General features: G+C 40.3%; 1 pseudogene; it reads left to right on the top strand.

The window, feature by feature from the left end:
- Positions 1 to 20,429, top strand: part of LOC127794766 (uncharacterized) — a 37,123-nt pseudogene extending 16,694 nt beyond the window's left edge.
- Positions 20,430 to 22,386: the final 1,957 nt, after the last annotated feature.

Below are 22,386 nucleotides of genomic sequence, written 5' to 3' on the forward strand. Positions count from 1 at the left end.
GGTGATGGGACTGACTATCCAACGCCAGTGGAGGTTCCCAGGTGGTAGAATGGTGGCGACGCGACCTGTAATGCCCCCTTTTTTATAATTAATATTTATACATTTTCCCCAGGGATGTGATGCCAGCATGGCTACCAAAAACTCATGGCGACCTTGTTAGTGCACATTGCCATACTTGAGATCACATAAGATACATTGACGAGAGGATCGTATTACACGGTAACCATGCTCGTGAAAGGTTATTTGCAGATTATGAATCCTTCTGAATAATTGGGTAGGCATGATGCCTTGCTAGAGGCCAATCTTGTCTTATGTGTTTGTACCGACACATTGCCAACATATTCGGAAGCCTAATGAGTCATACGCAATAGGCACGGTCCCTGGCTTAAACCAGGAGAGTGGACGTATGGTTAAGTGGGACACTTCGGCAAGAAGTTGTGCTGTCGTAGGTTCTCACGGAAAAAGAACAAATAGACGTAATGACGTCAATATGACGAGAAGTCGTCATAATGGAAAGAGTTTCCTAAAATGGCAATTAATTAAATTAGGAAGGAGTTTCTAATTTAATAATTTTCTATTTGTTGGAGTGGCAAATAAGAAATAAAATATATTTGGGCTTAAGTTAATATTTGGACTAAATTAGATTTGGGCCAAATATTAAATTAAATATTATATTTGGACTAAATTGAATTTGGGCCAAATATTAAAATAAATATTATATTTGGACTAAATTAGATTGGGGCCAAATATTAAATATTATATTTGAACCAAATTAGATTTGGGCCAAATATTAAATAAAATATATTTGGGCTTGAATTAGATTTGGGCCATAATATTTTATTTAACCTATAAATGGATTGGGCCATTTAATTATATTTATAGTTGGACTAGAATAAGCGCACTTAAGATTCTAATTAAATTAGAATTAATGGGCTAGCCCAATCCATTAGGGTTTTAGAAACCCTAGGATATTTCACTATAAATATCCCTTTATGGGTTGCCCAAAATTTGAAGTGATTTTTGGTGTCGTTTTTCAAGAGTTGAAAAACGTATTGCCGTCCACTCTTCCCGTTTCTTTTTGGCATCAATTTGAAATGTGGGTGTTCTTTTACCTTCCATACACAAGCCGCGCAAAGGAGAAGGAGCTAGCACTCCTATTCCGCTCTCCTTGCCAACGGTTTCGTGCCGCGTATCACGAGTTAGAGGCCGGACACTTGGACGGCTTGAATCCGCGAACGACTCGATAATCTAAAGGTTAGATTTATTTATTTGTTTGTGAATGATTTAATTTCGACGTTGATCCAATCGCCGGGATCGGGGTAAGTTCAAAATTTTGAACTACGCTGATTACCCCGTAGCGATCTTGCTTTACTTTCAGTGGTATCAGAGCCATCGTCGAAATATTTCAATTCCTTACGTGCGGATTCGGTTATGTTGTTATTTGTGAAATAATTAAATGATTGTTGCGTTTGTATTTTTTGGATTGCAAAACGTTTTTGGGTGAAGGGCAAAAGATCGTTTATGACACGAAAAAGGGCGAAACGGGGTTCGGGGTGCATACGGATGCACCGGGGCGTTGAAAGACGCGACCGAGCGGGGCCCGCGCGCTGGGCACTGCCTGGGCGCGCGCAGAGCCCGGCCAGGCGCGGCCCCAGCCGCGGTCGCGCGTGCGCAAGGCGGCCCCAAGCGTGGCCGCGCGCGCGCATCGTGCGGCCAGGCGCAGGCACGACCCGCGACCCACACGCGGCCAGCGGGTTCGACCCGCGAGCGGCCCGCGGCCCCAGCGGCCTGAGCGCGCCCTTGTGTGGCCCACGCGGCCCCTGCTGCCCGCACGGGCTGCGGCCGCGCGCGCCTAGCGCGGCCCATGCGCGCCCCATGAGCACCCAGGCGCGCCCCATGGGCCTTGCAGCCTGGCAACATGTTCGACATGCTGCCCAGCCGCCTCCCAGCCCCTCCCGCTCCCTCGGGTTTCGGTTTGACCCTTCCCGGGGGTCCCCGTGAAGCACCCAGGCTGACCCTTCGGTGGCCCAGTGCATTCCGTTCTCTTTGGTGGGGTCCGGCCAAATTGTTTGGCTATTTTTATTATTTTTATCCGATCCATGAGTGTATGACACTTATGGGCCGTGATTAAAAATGGGCCAGGGCCATTAATTGGGTTATTTATTAATTAATGGGCTGCTAATGTATGTTTGACATACATTGGTTGATCCAAGGCCTATTGAGCCTTGTTAGTTAGACTAATGGATGGAGCCCAAGCCCAACACAATTAAAACAATTTTGTTTTTCCAAAATCATACAAATTTTTCAATTTATTGAAAGCGTTTTATTAAGATTGAAATAGATGCGACAATTAATTGACATAATCTAAATGAATCAATTAGATTGATTGCATGGGTGTATGGTATGGATCGAGTTGACCATTTATTTTATGTTGGGAATAAATGCTTGTAAATTTGGTTTTTGAAATAGGGCCTACGTGTCCTGCCTCTCTTATATTCTGATATACATTCTCTTCTCATCTCACTCCCCCCGAATGTAACTCGGGGTTTCTGATTCTATGTAATGTATGTAGAATAGAATAGAGTAGCGATAGTTGTAGTTTGTATGAAGAGCAAGAGATGGAGCCAAATTGAAGACAAGATTCGAAGACCAATGAAGGCTTGAAGAATGTGCTTATGAAGCAAGATGTGATTCTTCACCTAGGTTTGACCCGCTAGCTTCCCTTCTATGGCTCGAGGGGACTAGCCGTAGTTATCCATACCATACACCGGTTTGAGTCGTTTATTATGCATTATTAATTTGATTAATTGCATGTGATGAGACCTAAGTAAATAAATAATAAATCCCTCATTAATATTAAGCCAACTTGCCTTCCATCATTATGAAGCATTAGGTTTCTAGCTGGCATTTGATTTGTTGAGTCACTCAAGGTCATGTGTCACCTATGATTCCTATGCTTCATGGGCCATGAGATGTCCCTGAATGATGGGTCCAACTTAACTAGAAAGGTGGGGTTTGTTGAGTCACTCAAGGCCTTACTGAGTATAGAGGCAAAGATTGGGAGTCACATAAGATGTGCTTGGCAAGGAGTTGTCAACCCAATGAATCTAGGAGTTGCATGGAGATGCAATTGGTAGCAAGTACCTACCTAATCGATCCTAGCACAATTTGTTGAGTCACTCAAGGTTATGCGAGGGGAGATGGGATCCTAGCTCACTAGGAAATCTTCCAACGGGATTTCCCGAGTTATGTCTTGAGGGTGGCAAACTCGTAGAAAATAGTGGGAGCGATCATAAAATATTACTTCTTGCAATTTATGATTTCGCAATTTAATATGATTATAATAATATCTCTATTCAGTTGTTGATCCAGAATGTCTGGAAACATGTCGATAAGATCGATACTCGAGGGCAATAATACCTTCAATGAGACTAATTTCTATGACTGGGAGATCATCTTGAGGATAGTCCTCACGTATGATAAGATTCTTTATGCGATAAAGAGCTATCTTCTTACGAAGCCACCAGTTAAAGAAATAATAGCACATTAGGCCTAGACGATGCACGAGAGTGATATGATCATCGCTTGGTGTATCATCTTGGCTGCCATGACCCCGAAACATAGGTCGCCACATAAGAGTTATGATGCCTATGAGATCATGGCTAGGCTCAAGGATCATCTGTTGAGAAGCATGTCATGGAGATGATATGTTTTATCAATAGGTTGCTAGAGCTGAACTTGGGTATGGATGCTAAAACTTACCTTAGATTTGTTGCTATAGTCCCTCCCTAAAAGTTATGGAAAAGACTCTTGGAGAGTGGTTGTCCATACTAAGGGAGACCGAACCTAAAATTGATTATAGGTTAAGGGAAGTGTTCTCTTAGTTGAAGGGCCTAAGACGCATAGGGGCAAGCCCAAGAGTAAGAAAGCTTAAAGGAAGAAAAGTTCTTCCATAGCGCAATCTAGAAGAGTCCAGAAGACCAAAACCTAAAAGGGTAAATAGGATACGATATATTTCAATTATGATAAACCGGGAGGTGTAGAGTAAGAAGAGTTCTACTCAAGGCACTTCAGGTATTTATATTATTGGATTTAATCTATCTGCTTTTGATTAGTCCACATGGGTATTAGATATTGGATCTAGTGCTCATATTTACACTTTCGTGTATGGGCTTAGGAGTACGAGGAGATTAATAATAGGAGAAGTGTACCTACACGTGGTAAATGGATCAAAAGTTGTTCCATTAGTTGTAGAGACCTATTTATTGACATTATCCATAGGGCTTGTATTAGATTTACATAACTGTTACTACAATCCTAGTTTAACTAGGAATATAATTTCTAATTCTTGTTTGACAAGGATGGATATTCATTTTTATTTAAAGGACAATAGTTGTTCATTTTATAAAAATGAGTTGTTTTATGGTAAAGCAACAATATGTAACAGTTTGTATGTCCTTGATGTTGATACTCCTATCAATAACATAAATATTAAGCGACTTAAATCAGGTGATTTAAATAGCACTTATTTATGGCATTGTTGCCTTGGCCATATAAATGAGACCCGCATATCCAACTTGTATAAAGCTGGATATCTTGGCACATTTGATTATGAATCATATGGTGCTTGCGAATCTTGTTTACTTGGCAAGATGACTAAGTCTCTTTTTAAAGTAAAGAGAGGCTACATAAGTGCTAGGGTTTGTGCACATTGATGTGTGTGGACCCATGTCCACCCAAGCTAGAGGTGGATATGTCTACTTCATAACCTTTATTGATGATAGATCATGTTTTGGTTATGTGTATCTTATGGAACACAAATCTGAGGCTTTTGAAAAGTTCAAAGAATTCAGATTTGAAGTAGAGAAACAAACTGGGAAAAGTATCAAATTACTTCGATCAGATCGAGGTGGTGAATACTTGAACAGTGAGTTTCTAGATCATCTGAAGCAAAATGTGATTCTCTCATAATGGACTCCACCTGGAACATCAGAGAGGAATGGTGTGTCTAAAGGAGGAATAGGACCTTGTTGGACATGGTCTGGTCCATGATGAGTCACGCTGAACTCCCTATTTCATTTTGGGGATACGCACTCCTTACCGCGATCTTTGTTTTGAACAGGGTTCCAAGTAAATCAGTTACTCAGACTCCATATAAGATATGGAAAGGAAAGAAGCCAAATTGGTCTTTCCTTAAGATTTGGGGTTGTCAAATTTATGTTAAACTTGTTGACAGTAATAAGCTACAACCCAAATCAACGAGATATCTGTTTGTGGGATATCCAAATGGATATTACTTTTACCACCCATGTGAACAAAAGGTGTTTTGTTGCCAAGCATGTGGTATTCCTTGAGAAGGAATTCTTAAATGCTGTGGCTAGTGGGAGGAATGTTAAGCTCGAAGAGATTCGAGGCGAACCACAAACAAATATTTCCCTCCAGGAACTTGAGAAAGATCAGACACAAGATGTTGTGTCAACTCCCCAACCTTCTACACAAGAACCTCATAGGTGGATGAGGGTTCGTCGCGAGCAAGAGAGATATGAATTTCTTATCTTGGCACATGGAGATGTGCTTCTGGTTGAGAACGATGAGCCTACTACCTATGATGAGGCAATGTCTGACATTGACTCTGGGTTATGGCAGATGGATGACAAAAACAGCTTTCCTTAAAGGAAACCTGGTCGAGAATGTGTATATGACACAGCCTGACAGTTTTGTTACTCATAAACATGCAAATAAGATTTGCAACTTGCAACGGTCCATTTATGGACTAAGGCAAGCATCCCGGAGTTAGGATCAATGTTTTGATGAAAAGATCAAAAGGTTTGATTTTTCACAAAAAGGAAGTTGATCCGTGTGTTTACAAGAAGGTTAGTGGGAGCGTGGTGGTCCTTTTAGTCCTATATGTGGACAATTTATTGCTCATAGGGAATGGTGTTCCCATGATGCAATTAGTTAAAATATGGCTTTCAAAGTATTTTCTCCATGAAGAATTTGGGAAAACCAGCCTATATTCTGGGAATAAGGATCTATAGAGATAGATCCAAGAGGTTGCTAGCACTCTCCTATAGCGCGTACATTGACAGGGTGCTAAAGAGGTTTAGCATGGAAGATTCTAGGAGGAGAAGTCTTCCCATGTTACATGGAATACATCTCTCCAAGGCTATGTGTTCGAAGACACAGAGATAGGATGAGTCGAGCGCAATATGCCTTGGCTATTGGCTCAATCATGTATGCCATGTTATGTATGAGGCCTGATATCGCATATACTTTGAGCATATGCAGTAGATATCGAGCTGATCCAGGTGAGAAACACTGGATTGCTGTGAAAAACATTCTTAAGTACTTGTGAAGCACTAAAGAGATGTTTTTTTTGCCATTTGGAGAATAAGAGCATACCATGAAGGGGTTCATGGATGCCAATTTCTAATTCGACCATGATGATTTTAAATCACGCACAGTCGAAATTCATATTCTGCCTATATGGCTGGGCCATGAGTTGGAAGAGTTCCAACAAGAAATAGTGGCAAATTCAACAACTGAAGTCGAATACATAACAACATTCGAAGCAGCTAAGGAGGTTGTATGGATCCGTAAGTTCACTGATGAACTTAAAGTGGTGTCCAATTTTGTTGATCCAATAACAGTTATTGGGACAACACTGGAGCCATCGCGTAAGCGAAGGAACCACGGTCTCATCAACGGACCAAATTTGTATTGCGACATCACCATATGATAATGGAGATTATCAGCTGAGGTGACATACATAGAGAAAGTGTCGATGGATGACAACGTCGTAGATCCCTTGACTAAAGCTCTGTCCCAGGAGAAACATGAAAGTCATGTTCGATCATCAGGTATAAGATACATAAGTGATTGGCTCTAGTGCAAGTGGGAGATTGTTAGTGTAGGTGCTCTAGACCCAATCAGATTGGGCATGTTGTACACTGACAATTGTAATCATGTTATTATTTGAATAAGGAGTTATTCAAATTCACAAGAAGTCATTCTATTAGTTTCTTGTTATTATTGTAATAACAGAATGAAACTAGATAGAAGTCCATATGATGTATACTGTGAATAATCTATAAAGATGTGAGATGATGCATCACAGTTTCTAGACATCATTAAACGTCCCAAGTCGTAGCAATGTCAAGAATGGACATTGACAATTGCGGTAAGACTTGTATGTGCTATGTTTTTGCTATGTGATAGCAATGGGGGTCTCACACCCATAGGCATGGGGATGCCTAGACAAGTACATAGGTGACCAATGTTGGAGAACGTGTCACTGGACATGACTCGCCATGAGAATCCATTTTGGTTATATGTTGATGGAATTCTTATACGAGATGGGTGTAACTAATCCTTGGACCTGAGGTTGTCACGGTCATCTCATAAGAAGACCGATATGCTTTGACATCGTTTCGATGGGCCTAGATAAAGGCTGCACGTGGGCGATCGTTGGGCATATCGTGAGGCTTATGGAGATGGGTGCATAACCAAGATGGGACTCGTCTATCCCTTGATAGAGGATGATGTATCTAAGGCGCCTTCGGTGGATATTCACTTTAAATCCATGGCCATGGTAAAAGAGATCAATAAGGAGTTATTGATTTACTTTCTATTAAGTGAAGATATCCAGAAGACCGAAGAAAACTCATGTGATCGTTATCAAGCAACACATCGCCATACTTGAGATCACATAAGATACATTGACGAGAGGATCGTATTACACGGTAACCATGCTCGTGAAAGGTTATTTGCGCATTATGAATCCTTCTGAATAATTGGGTAGGCATGATGCCTTGCTAGAGGCCAATCTTGTCTTATGTGTTTGTACCGACACATTGCCAACATATTCGGAAGCCTAATGAGTCATACGCAATAGGCACGGTCCCTGGCTTAAACTAGGAGAGTAGACGTATGGTTAAGTAGGACACTTCAGCAAGAAGTTGTGCCGTCGTAGGTTCTCACGGAAAAAGAACAAATAGATGTAATGACGTCGATATGACGAGAAGTCGTCATAATGGAAAGAGTTTCCTAAAATGGCAATTAATTAAATTAGGAAGGAGTTTCTAATTTAATAATTTTCTATTTGTTGGAGTGGCAAATAAGAAATAAAATATATTTGGGCTTAAGTTAATATTTGGACTAAATTAGATTTGGGCCAAATATTAAATTAAATATTATATTTGGACTAAATTGGATTTGGGCCAAATATTAAAATAAATATTATATTTGGACTAAATTAGATTTGGGTCAAATATTAAATATTATATTTGGACTAAATTAGATTTGGGCCAAATATTAAATAAAATATATTTAGGCTTGAATTAGATTTGGGCCATAATATTTTATTTAACCTATAAATGGATTGGGCCATTTAATTATATTTCTAGTTGGACTAGAATAAGCCCACTTAAGATTCTAATTAAATTAGAATTAATGGGCTAGCCCAATCCATTAGGGTTTTAGAAACCCTAGGATATTTCACTATAAATATCCCTTTATGGGTTGCCCAAAATTCGAAGTGATTTTTGATGTCATTTTTCAAGAGTTGAAAAATGTATTGCCGTTCACTCTTCCCGTTTCTTTTTAGCATCAATTTGAAACGTGGGTGTTCTTTTACCGTCCATACACAAGCCGCGCAAAGGAGAAGGAGCTAGCACTCCTATTCCGCTCTCCTTGCTAACGGACGCGTGCCGCGTATCACGAGTTAGAGGTCGGACACTTGGACGTCTTAAATCCGCGAATGACTCGATAATCTAAAGGTTAGATTTATTTATTTGTTTGTGAATGATTTAATTTCGACGTTGATCCAATCGCCGGGATCAGGGTAAGTTCAAAATTTTGAACTACGCTGATTACCCCGTAGCGATCTTGCTTTACTTTCAGACCTCTTCCTTGAAAACCCCGGCCGAGGAATTCAAGGGGAAGTGTCAAAATAGTTAGCACCAACCAGAGTCTTAATGAAGATACAACAACTAACATATTTACTTCTGATAACAAAACTTTCCTATTGCCTCATCAATCAACTTAATACATTTCTTAGCATACATCGAGATCAATTACATTTGGTAATACTAAATCTAACACGATATCTTATTACAACATATAAACTAGTAAGACACCACCAGAACCTTCTAATTGGGACTGCTCTATACACGTCTAACCCCTGCTTGACTGCCTACCTCATCCTTACTTGGTACCCTACTCTTACCTGGAATGACGCAAGCAAAACTTAAGCCGCAAAGCTCGCAAGCATAATAATATGAAAGCAACAGGCTATGAGTAGAACTTTCTCCATACCATATGCACTCCATGTCCATGCAACGACATTTCATGCCATGCTCAATACATGTGTTAACTCTAAATGCATAAACATAAAGTAAATTGCACATAAAGGGTCCTTGGGGCCCACATAAGAACACACACTGGTGCCCAAGTTCCACATACAAACCTACGAGCAGCCCAATATAGGCTACCATATCATCATTCCTGACCTGCCTTTTCCTGACCTTGGTCAACTTTTCCTGACATTCATAACATGCTTTTCCTGTCATACATAACATATTGCCACAATTGGTTTTTCCTATCATTTATAACTTATCATCATAACATGTCGTTGTCATGGATCCGTTCCATGGTCTTACGCCTGTTGGTGTTAGTGCCCTAATGTTAGATTTAAATGGCATCTGACATTTATATTTGTGGGACTAATGATGTAATCCTTGCAATATGTAATAAAGTATGTTTTTATATTTAAGGTCATATCTTCATTCATAGCTCTATAATCCTTAATATGAATGAGTCCTTAGATTTTCTATTGAAGGTCTTATTCTTAAGTGTTTAGAATATGTGATAATTGACCTTTTTAATAAGGATGTCTTAATGGTTATTCTCAGTTCTTAGACTTCTCAAATGAGGACTATGATTAGTCGAGTACGGACTGGAACATGGATACTACATTTGATTAGTATGAGATGCTAATAATAAAGGATAACGAGTCGCATGCCATAATCCATGAGATGGATATAATATACATGTGGGTAGGTGTTAGTAGAACGCTTACTAAATGTGACACACGTGATAGATCATATGGCTTGGAGGATCTATGATCTATCACAGGCTTCAATTGTGTTACTAGTCCTTAGACCAGAAGCAACACAGTTATCTTGTATGTCGATGTCAGGAATTTGCCATTGCTAAGTACCATTCGGTTATTGAGTGGGAGATGCACTGCGTGGTTCCTGTGCAGTGGCGTATGGAGATAGGTGATTGCTAATGGGATTCGTCGACCTCCGACGTGAGGTGAACATCCTATGCGATCAATAGTGATTGTGGTTGTATAAATCCATGGCTAGGGTACACATGATTGAAAAGGTGTTTCTAATATCAGAAGGTGTTTCGATGTGTCATCTCAATCACACCACACTAGATCTTGGCATAGCTATCGAGTTAGTGAGTTTGATCAATCCATGACTCTCACTCGATCAGGTTGTTAATCGATGGAAGGATTATAGTACACGGGAATCAGAAGCCCAAATAGGTTCTCAAGAAGTATGACTTCATTACTGGTAGGATCGCCCTGACATAATGCTAGTTGTCACTCAGGGTCTTTCGAGTTACATCGGGGAAATGGAGAGATCCTCATGTAGACCAAAGTGTTTGGTTGGCGTCAAAGGGTTTGACGTGTCTTAATTGCTACTTAGTGGTGAACCTAGAAGATCACATGCATATCCAAGTGTAATGGTTAATTAAGTGATGAAAGTTATAATCTTTATTAAGGGTTAATGATTTTTACCAGGATATTAGTAATGAGAATGGTTCTCATTAGATAATTAATTCTCATATAATATTTTTTATGTATAATAGTTATACACATATTATATTATATTGAGAGAATTAATTTAAATTCAATATATGGAAATTAAAAGAGAATTTTCATTCTACATAATATATATGATATATTATATAGAAAAGACAAGAGCACTTCCAATATATAATATATATGATATATTATATGGAAAAGAAAATAGCATTTTTATTATTTATATATAATATATATGATATATTATATGAAAAAGAAAATGTCACTTTCAATATATAATATATATGATATATTATATGGAAAAAGAAAAGAGCACTTCAAATAATATATTTGATATATTATTGAAAAGAAAATATGCACTTCCATTATATTTAATATATAATATATTTTATTAAAATGGGAAGAGCACTTCAAATAATATATATGATATATTATTGAAAAGAAATATGCACTTCCATTTTATATAATATATAATATATTTTATTAAAATGGAAAGAGCACTTGAAATAATATATATGATATATTATTTTAAAAAAAATGCACTTCCATTTTATATAATATATAATATATTTTATTAAAAATGGAAAGAGCACTTCAATTTATATATGATATATTATTGGAATGGAATGAGCACTTCAAATAATATATATGATATATTATATTAAAAAAATACACTTTCATTATATATAATATATGTGATATATTATATTGAAAATAATATGGCCATCTCTTCCTATAAATAGGTGATCATGGAGAAAAATGAAGGTATGAGAAATCATCTGGCCATAAGCTCCTATCCTTCTCATTCTAGTTGGAATTCTCTTACTCCTTTCTCCCATTTTGCTCTTGATTCCATTGTTGCTAATATAGCAAGTCCAACCTAATAGAAAGTCTATTAGTTTTTGGAATCTATTGATCTTTTATCTCCTATTCTTAGCTTGGCTAGCACATAAGCTCAGTTATAGGATTCATTACCTACTTGGAGCGTGGACTAACTAGACCCATCGTGCTTTCGAGGGACGGTTCGGTCTAACCGGTTATTTGTTTGAAAGTTGTTGGTGTGCAATCGTTACTATTTTGAAGAAGATTCCAACGTCTATATCGGACTACAAACCACCGTGAGCTATATATGGCATGGTTTAATTTTGTATTGCATATGGTCATGGTAAACCAAGTCTTGCAAGGTGGTCTTAAACTTATTTCCGCTGCGTTCTTATTTATGTTTTTGAAAATGTTTTAAAAATAATAAAACCCTTGTATCTATACACCAAAAGTTGGAGTTTCCCTTTAACGTCGTGGGCCTTACCCACCTCTCATAACCACTCTTCCTCACCATGCAATGCAATACATAAGAAATGCAATGGCATTTGCTGTTAGAAAACATGATCTGATCATACGCAGCGGAAAAATATAATCTGATTTTATTGGTATCACGTTTTTCAAATCTTACAGTTTAAATCGAAGACACAAAATGAAAAATTACCTCGAAACGAAATCTAATTTCACAGCTGATAACCCGCTTGATATCTCCCACGCGTGAGATGTTGAGTCGGTCTACCCGAAACCATCAAGACTTCAATAGACTTAAGAGAAAAAAGGACACAGAAATTTTCTCTAAAATTTTCGTTTTTGATTCAACTGATTGATTCATATGGATTCTAGGTTTAATGTTATATTTATAGACAAAAAACGCTAAAACCCTAAGTTCTATTGGACTGGGCTTTAGGTGCTACCAAAAAGCCCAATCCAACTTAATAATTAAATAAATAATCATATTACTTATTTAATTATTCTTATTTCTTTAATAAATAATTACACTTATAATTTAGTAATTCCATAATTACTAAATTTGCCCCTTTTTCTTTTAAAACGATTTCTATTGGGTGGGACTTTCTGGATTCACAATTAAATTGACAACGAGAATTAATCAATTATTAATTCTCGTAAATCATGAGTGACATCTAACAATATGTCCTGATTACCCAATTTAATGTGAAGCGAAAATATGAACCTTACACTACGGTGCCCTATAACACAGTCCATCTATCATACTATATCCCGACGAGATATGAGATCATGGTCAGCAGGTCAAATCTCTCGATCTCGTCATATGACCAAATCTAATAATCACACTTGACTAATATGACACAACCTCTACGGAATCCAAATTCCATCATCATATTACCTCGGCAAAGGATTTATCGTCAAGTGACCACTGGATCGCATAGGATATCCTCCTCGTATATCTCGAGGTGATAGATTCCATGTCTGATGCGTATACCTCGTGTGTCACTGAACTAGGCACATAGATACGTATGACTATCCCTGATTATGACAACCATATAATATCACTGATATCCTAATCCACTAATACACAGATATCCATGTCATCTCAGGTCTAAGGACTAATGCAAATCCGTAGTTAATATTGAATCATTGACCCGTGAGATAAAACCCATGTGATTCAATATTAACAGTCTCGTTCAGTGAACTCGTTCCTATAACAAGCACCCACTCGTCTTCCTTCTATATCTTATACAGAGTGGTACAAGACCCACCAATCTTGTTTTTCGGTATCTTATACCGAACAAGGAGGAAGACGATATGCCAGCCTTTGCGAGTTACTAATTATCCAGGTTAGAAACTCTATGACCAAGAACATATTTATAATATAACGTATTATGGATTATCTGTCTCGATTATTCTTAACAATTAAGAATGGTATCCACTCCTTATTATACTAAAGGATATTTGTATGTTTAATCCAAACCAAATTACAATTTAAATTAAATATAAAACTTGCCATTAAATAGGGTTTAAAGAATTATAAGATCAAGTCCTATTGTATCACTGGAATTGGTCTTAAGGGCTTATATCTAACAATTGCAGCATAAACGTGATGTCAAGTCCCCCATAAACCAAGCATCAGACCATGCTATGCCCACATAAGAATACACGCATGCGAAATACTCTAAATGCATATGCTTGCCTAAGGTACCCAAACTGGCTTTTAGGCCAACCGAGTCATGCCAATGCTCACACACCCCATCACACAAAAAGTATGTCCCCCCAATTAACGCAATCCAAACTCCATGCATCACACAATATCATGATGTGCACAAGTCATGGTGGGAATTCGGCAGTACTAACTCTTCTGGCCTGTCTTTCGCTTATCGTAACAGTTGATAACTAGAGCCATACATCCAGCCATCAGCTACCACGACCCACGGTCGATAGTCAGTGGCTTTATACCCCTTACCCTTTAATACCCATAGCTATCATTAACTTATATTCTTTAAACTTAGCATTTCATGAACTTTCCCAGGACTTCTCATGACCTCATCCATTAAGACTTTTAACATAACCATCCATTTTGCAAGGAGACACAATTCCTTGCGTATTAACAACGCATCATTCCTTAAGAATTTAAGGGTGGTTCAAAACCCTTGTTTAGAGTATGGGCATGACTCAATTGGACTTTTTCATTACAAAATAAACCGGACTAAACTGTTCATACTAAAGAAAATTATACGCAGAAGACTCGCAATGAGAACTTACATGTAACCAAAAGAGAGAATAAATTAGGATAGGCTTAAGAGCTTGCGTAAGGGATCAAGAAACATGAGAAGAGGGTTAGGAGATTGCATAAAAGAAATAAAGAAGTGGAAACTTATATAAAGGAAATAAAGGAGTCGAAGCTTGTCTCTTAATAGCGGATTCGACGTTTTCCTTGCTATTTTTGGATGTTTCGACACGAACACCAGTGACGTCCGAAAATTCCAACAAGGATGATCCTTGTTTTTGGAAAAACTTCTCCCCCCCCCCCTCTCTCTCTCTCCCCCATTCTTTTTTCCAGAGTTTCCCTATCCAAAATCCTTACAAATGCCTCAAATCCTTTCCCAAGAGCCCCCTATTTATAGAATTTCCAAGCAAATCATAAGCTTCCATGTGTCACCATAATTATTTGGGACTAATCATGACTTCCACGTGTTCCAATCCAAATGGTGCCATGTGTCTTATATAATCATTCCTATCAATTTGTTCTTATCAAATGGTGCCAAGTGTCTCATATAATCACTTCTATCCATGTGTTCTTATCAAATGGTGCCATGTGTCCCATATAATCATTTCTATCCATGTGTTGTGTTCTTATCAAATGGTGTCATGTGTCCCATATAATCATTTCTATCCATGTGTTCTTATCAAATGGTGCCAAGTATCCCATATAATCATTTCTATCCATGCGTTATTATCAAATAGTGCCATGTGTCCCATATAATCATTTTGGAATTCTATTTGGAATCCAAAGCTAGTTTTAATAAGATTTGAAGTTCAAAGCTAAATTTGAAATCCAAACCTATATTTAATAAGAGTTTGAAATCCATTACATTTAGGTCATCGAGCTATCCTTGAATCTCACCAATTCTCAGGCATTTTAGTAAATGACACTTGTTCCCGGGTTCTTTTTTCAAAAATTGCACTTCCACCCGAGCTTCAAAATTACAATTTTCCCCCTAACTTCCTATGATTCTATTTCCCTGAATATGAAAAATCTCGGGTGTTACACGACCCTTCTTAATGTGGATAGGATCTGCCATTAATAAACATGAGATCTAAGGCAGTCGCGTAGATACCCAACGGGGGTTGCAATGATACCATGGCAGGCTGGCGCTGGGCTAAGGTTAGGCCAAAGAAAAGGGCCAAGATTAGGCTGAGATTGGGCCTAAGAAGAGGGCCAAGATTAGGCCCAAATGGTCTATAGCTCCCCAAGTCGGATGCTCGAGTAAGGAGTGTTTGAGCTAGAGAAGGGAAAGCCTGGGCGATCCTACGTGCCTGTCTGATACGAGGCATGACTTTGGAAGTCGAACTGAGGTAGACTTGAGGTCCAACATGCCTGCCTGATACAAAGCATGATTTGACAAGGCCGAGGCGGACTCGAAAGTTGGACCGAGGTAGACTCGCGATCCGGCGTGCCTGTCTGATACAAAGCATGACTTTGGAATCGGCCCAAAGTAAACTTGAGGTCCGACATACCTGTTTGATACGAGGCACGACTTGACAGGGCCGAAGCAGACTTAGAAGTCAGACTGAGGTAGACTCGAGGTCCGGCGTGCTTGTCTGATACAAGGCAAGACTTGACAAGGCCGAGGCGGACTCAAAAGTCGGACTGAGGTAAACTTGAGGTCCTGCGTGCCTGTCTGATACAAGGCACGACTTGACAGGGCCGAGACAGACTCGAAAGTTGGATCGAAGTAGATTCAAGATCCAGCATGCTTATCTAATACAAGGCACAACTTTGGAATCGAACCGAGGTAAACTCAAGGTCCAACGTGCCTGTTTGATATGAGGCACGACTTGACAGGGCCGAGTCGGACTAGAAAGTTGGACCAAGGTAGACTCGAGGTCTGGCATGCCTGTCTGATACAAGGCACGACTTGACAGGATCGAGGTAGACTCGAGATCCGACGTGCTTGTCTGATACAAGGCACGACTTTGGAATCGAATTCAGGTAAACTCGAGGTCCAGCGTGCCTGTCTGATACAAGGCACGGCTTTGGAATTAGACCGAGGTAAACTCGAGGTCCGGCATACCAGTCTGATACAAGGCACGACTTGACAGGTCCAAGGTAGACTCGAGGTCCGGCGTGCCTGTCTGATATAAGGCACTACTTAACAGGGTCGAGACGGACTCGGAAGTCGGATCGAGGTAGACTTAAGGTCCGACGTGCCTATCTAATACAAGGCACAACTTTGGAATCGAATTGAGGTAAACTCGAGGTCTTGCGTGCTTGTCTGATACGAGGCATGACTTAACAGAGTTGAGGTGAACTCGGAAGTTAGACCGAGGTAAACTTGAGGTCCGGCGTGTCTGTCTGATACAAAGCATGACTTTACAAGACTGAGGCAAAATTGAAAGTCAGACCGAGGTAGACTCGAGGTTCGGCGTGCTTGTTTAATACAAGGTACGACTTTGGAATCAAACCGAGGTAAACTTAAGGTCCTAGGCAGACCGCGTCAGTCTGGGTCCTGAGCGTGGCTGGTGGAGGACAAAGATGACTCAAAGCCCTGAGCGAACCGCGTTGGTCTGGGTCTCAAGTGCGACTGGTGGAGGACCGAGGTGATTCGAAGCCCTGAGCGGACTACGTCAGTCTAAGTCTCGAGCACGGCTAGTGGAGGACCGAGGTGACTTGAAGCCCTGAGCAGATCGCGTCGGTTTGGGTCCTGATGTGTGATTTTATGCACAATTAATTCGGGCAAGTGCACCTTAGTCAAATATGCAGATAGTGATAAAAAGATGTCGATCCCACAAGGACTAGATCACAATACCAAAATAATTTTAATTAGCCTAAGCTGAATTAATTAATTAATTGGATAAATAAAAAGAAGAATAAATAGAAAACTGAATTCGTTGTGAGAAAAATTAATTAATAAATGCACTAGGGATTAGATTTCATTTAATCTGGGTTATATAATTATTTATTCAATCCAATTCAAAACCATAAATACTTTTACAGTATTTTATAATTATTTGCATGTGATGATGGATTTCCCTCAATTAATTAATAAGGTTTCTCAAGTCATATTAATCCTTTATTAATTCAATTTCACTGTCAGATTTCTGAGCAGATATCAACGAAATAAATAAGCATTAAGTTTTTTTGAAAACCTCTAATCTCGGAAGAGGATTTGACTCACTAAGCTTCCTCGATTCCCACACATGAGCTAATCATCTTTCGATCTCATAGTCAAGCATGTGATTTATATTGCCTATAGATCTAATTTATAATAATCCTTTAGTCAGTCATGTATAAATCATTGAATCATTAAAAGGTGGCCAATTTTTTAAAACATTAAACGCAACAATATAAATTCCTCACGTAAATAATAATCGGTTTTGAATCGAACCAAATAAATACTCACATAATTTCAGAATTAAAATCCATCCAAACCCTAGTTAAAATAAATTAACTAGACATTATTAACATAAAAATAAAAACAAAAAATTGAAGAAACAGGGAGGCTCCCTATCCTAGTGCGACTGCGCTCAATTCTTGTGTGTCCGCGACTTCAATTCCTTCCCAATCTCCAATTGCTTCTTCACTGTGCGCGGCCTTCTCTTTAATTTGCTATGCGCTGCAGGAAGCCTCCTTCCGTTTCAATCTCCAAAATCCCCTCTCAATTCAATAAATAATATATATATATATATATATATATAGGATGTGCACGGTGCCTTAGCTTGAGTCCCATTCCCCTTTTTACTTTTTTCAATATTGCATTATATATATATATGTGTAGCGCATGTGCCATGCCAAAACTCCCCCACATTCACGCCACTGCCACCAATATATAGACATATTATATATATTTTTTATAATAATATTATATATATAAATAATAAAAGATAATATATAATATAATATAAATATAAATAGTATAACGTCGTATATAATATAATATACAATATTTAATATATTATAACTTTAATTATATTATAATATTAATTATTTAATTTCCTTTACCGAGTTTCTACAAAAAGATATTAAAATAATATAAAATCCATATAAACACACATTTATGTAAAAAAATTAATACAAGGTTAAGATAAAAATATATATACAATTAAGTCCTATCAAATAGCCTCACACTTAACCTTTTACTTGTCCTCAAGCAAAGTAGAGAAGAAACATAAAATAAACATTTAATTGTTATGCTAGGCCAAAATCAAGAATTCCAATAACATATCAACGCATAATTAATTACAAAATTGGTTACCATCCATATTATCTTATCAACTCTAAATCCAAAAGTATTAATTGAAAGAATTAGTCATGCAAAATCATCACTTTTGATGCCATGCATACTTCAAAATTAATTCATGAAACATTGCAACTAACACAATTAAATCATGCAATATTTTTCTTGCAATCACTTCTGTTGTTACCAAAATACAACATTCTATTTTTAATTGAGGAGAGACATAAGAGTCTTGGGAGTCGTGCCTTCACTGATGAGAATCTTTGACGAGTAATTGGATCTGGTAGAGGTCCAGATCTGGTGATCTTACAGAGTTGAGGGTCTGGTAAATCTGGTGGGCTGATGATCAGGTGGCCCAAGATGAACGAGTGACCTGAGGATGACGAGTGGCCTCGGATGAACGAGTGACCTGAGAATGACGAGTGGCCTCGGATGACGAGTGACCTGAGGGTGACGGGTGGTCGTGACCGAGTGACCTGAGGGCGACGAGTGGCCTCGGATGAACGAGTGACCTGAGGATGACGAGTGGCCTCGGATGACGAGTGCCCTTGATGACCGAGGGGCTTTGGTGACCGAGTGGCCTGAGGGTGACGAGTGGCCTAGGAGTGACCTGAGGGCGACGAGTGGCCTTGGTGACCGAGTGCCTTTGGCGACGAGTGGCCGTGACCGAGTGCCTTTGGTGACGAGTGGCCGTGACCGAGTGACCTGAGGGCGACGAGTGGCCGTGACCAAGTGACCTGAGGGCGACGAGTGGCCTTGGTGACCGAGTTCCTTTGGTGACGAGTGGCCGTGACCGAGTGGCATACAAAACGAGAGCACTGTTAGGACGCGGGTGGGGGTCCTCGCGCAAACCCTTCGATGCTTAAGTCAAGATCTCGAGAGAAAATGAGAAAAGTATACTTTGATTACTCAAAATTGCGTACCTCGGAGTGAAAGTGGGGTCTCACATTTATAGTGGAGGAGAGAGAAAGGCCTCGCGGTTTTCTCGGCAGAAATCTCGCAGCCCATTACGAAAATTTTGCAATGCTAATGGTCTGGCAAGAGAGGGGGGATTCAGCTGGATTGACAATCTCGAAGGGTCACTCGATCATGCCGAGTGACTTCCACTCGGTTAAGCCGAGTTTGGGGAGGGATCACTCGGTATGACCGAGTGACCCTCTCCACTCGGTCATGCCAAGTGGGCCCCTACTCAGTTGGGCCGAGTGAGGGGGAAACCACTCGGCAACCGAGTGGTCTTAACCACTCGGCCCAGCCGAGTGGGCTCCCACCCAGCCTGGCCGAGCGGGTCTTCCTTGGCCATTGACTTTGATTTATCTCCTATTGGGGCCCATACTTGATCATAGATCCATTTCTCCCTCCCGGGTACATCAATTGCTCCCTGTTTTTTCAGCCGAGGAGTCGGGTAAAAGAGCATACGATCCCTGGAAATATTGGCGTCGTTTTTGCCGCATTTTGCTTATCTCTCGGGAGATCATTTTTGCGCATTTGCTCTTCATTTTCTGTATTTGCTCCACAGCTTTCGACTTTTTTGCCTTTTGAGCTCCTATAAATAGGGCTTCCGCTCTTCATTTAATTCTCACAAGGATCAGCCGAGGTGCTCCAAAACTCAAATTCTCTCAGGTCTCGGTGCATTTTCTGGGTCACGTCTTCATTTTCAGCATTTGGGGGAGCTCCCACTGGGCCACTCGGTCATAACCGCCACTCGGTCATGACCGAGTGGTCCTGGTGCCCCAATGCCCTTAAACGGCTTGAAATGCTTATCTCGGCCTTCGGTTGCTCCTTCTTTGCCTTGTACTGATTTTCTTTGTGTTTATGTGCAGGTACTTTGCTCGTTGTGATCGTCCGCTTTTCCTAACGTAACAAGGTAACGGCTTTGAACCTTTTAACATGTCGAGGAGAAGACCGGCATCACCCCCCGACCCCGCGCACATTCCTACCACTTCGAGCTCCCGACTTCGATACGGGGCCTTTGAGCAAGTTTATGATGCCACGCCTTCTGGATTTATGGTGAGGTACCCTCGCCTCGATGAGCCGGACCCCTCTCGAGTAGACGAGGGCTCCCTTGGTCTTCACTTTGCTTCATTTGAGGTGGGACTCCGCTTTCCTCTTCCGCCCTTTGCCATGGCGTGGTTGCGTCACTACAAGATCGTTCCCGCTCAACTTCATCCTAATAGTTGGCCTCAGATGGTCGTCTTCTCTATACTTTGTCGTCTAAGGGATGTCGTCCCTTCCTTGAAACTCTTCAGTTGCTTCTATCGATTGCGAAAAGCCAACAAGGATCGTGCCCTTTACACTCTCCAGAAGGTGTCGGGTTTAGAGCTATTCATCGCTCTTCTAAACAAGATTAATCGATTTGAAGAACGATGGGTAGTGATAGAACCTCCACCTCATTGGGATGCTCTTTTATACTGGAACCATCAAGACGCCAACCAAGGGTTTCCTCCCTGCAAGGAAGTTCAGGGCGTGTATCGTCATCTAGTAGAAATGTTAACGGCGCAGGGCCCCGTCGAGTTGAGGAGCCTCCTGACTTTGGAGAATTTCAGAATCGCGGGTTAGGGGGTCGTGATACCAACTGTTCCTCCTCGCTCTTCCATGCTATCCAACGAAGAAATGGAAGGAGTCGAGGAGGAAGAGATGGAAATGCCTGGATCATCTTCTCTTCATCCTTTTAATCCTCAGGTGGAAAACACTCCTGGGGGTAGAATATCTTTCGCCATTATCTTTCTTTTTTCCATTGTCGCATTATTTCGCCATGCTAAATGTTTTGTATTGATTTTTGCAGAAATGGCTGGATTGGGTAGACTGATGGAGTTGCGTAGATGCCACCGCGAGGAGGAGGCACGTGTTGCGACAGCTGCCAGGGTTTCTACGCATGGAGCTGAGGGATCTACAAGCTCCCGCCCTCCTCGGTCGCGTATACCTGCCGGCGTTTCTCCCATTGGGGTGGAAAGGCGGCGGCATCCAAGAAGCGACCACTCTAGTGCTGAAGCTCCCACTCATACGGAAAGTCCATCAATTCCTCTTTCTCATGAAGAGGCTGCAGAGATCCCCTCTCCTGCTCCCAATTCTCAAGGGGGGCGAAGCTCATCCTCTCGATTTGTTGGTGACATGGCACGGGTGGAAGAAGAATGTCGGCATCCTATAGTTCCAAATAGGAAGGATCGTCGTCGTCTTGAAGGCGAGAAAGCATTGAGGCCCCCTCCTATACTTCCCATTCCAGGCAATGTGAGACATACCATGATTCTTGGAGACGACACGAAACTTAGTGGTCGAGACTTTGAAGTTTCCCCAGGGGTATTAGAGACAGACTCGGTTACTGAACCAGGGATTGGTGCTCACCTCATTTATTCCACCATTCTCCCTCGAGAGGAATGACGATTTATTGGTGGTAATTATGCCCAGACTAGAGACGAAGCAGAGCAGCTCCTAGTGCAAGGTATTGATAGAGCGCATATTTTCATATTATTTAGCCCTCATATTTAGTCTTTTTGCACGTTAGTTGTGTCATTTTATTTATCTTGATTTTGTTTTATTTCATTTTATAGGAATTGGGCTTCACACTATTTTATTTTATTTTTGGCAGAAGAGAAACAAGGAGATTGGAGACAATGTGCTGACAGATTTGACCTTCTGTGCTTCTTTCAAATGTTTGGCCAAGTTATAATCCCAGAACGTGAATGATGTCTTCAGAGATATTGTAGAGGACTTCTTGGGATTTCTGGAATGGTATCGTTTATCCAAATACGAGTTCGTTTGGGCCTCCAAACTCACTTCAAAGTCGGGACCAGATAGCTG

Source organism: Diospyros lotus, chromosome 2 (assembly GCF_014633365.1).
Source record: "Diospyros lotus cultivar Yz01 chromosome 2, ASM1463336v1, whole genome shotgun sequence".
Taxonomy (NCBI): domain Eukaryota; kingdom Viridiplantae; phylum Streptophyta; class Magnoliopsida; order Ericales; family Ebenaceae; genus Diospyros; species Diospyros lotus.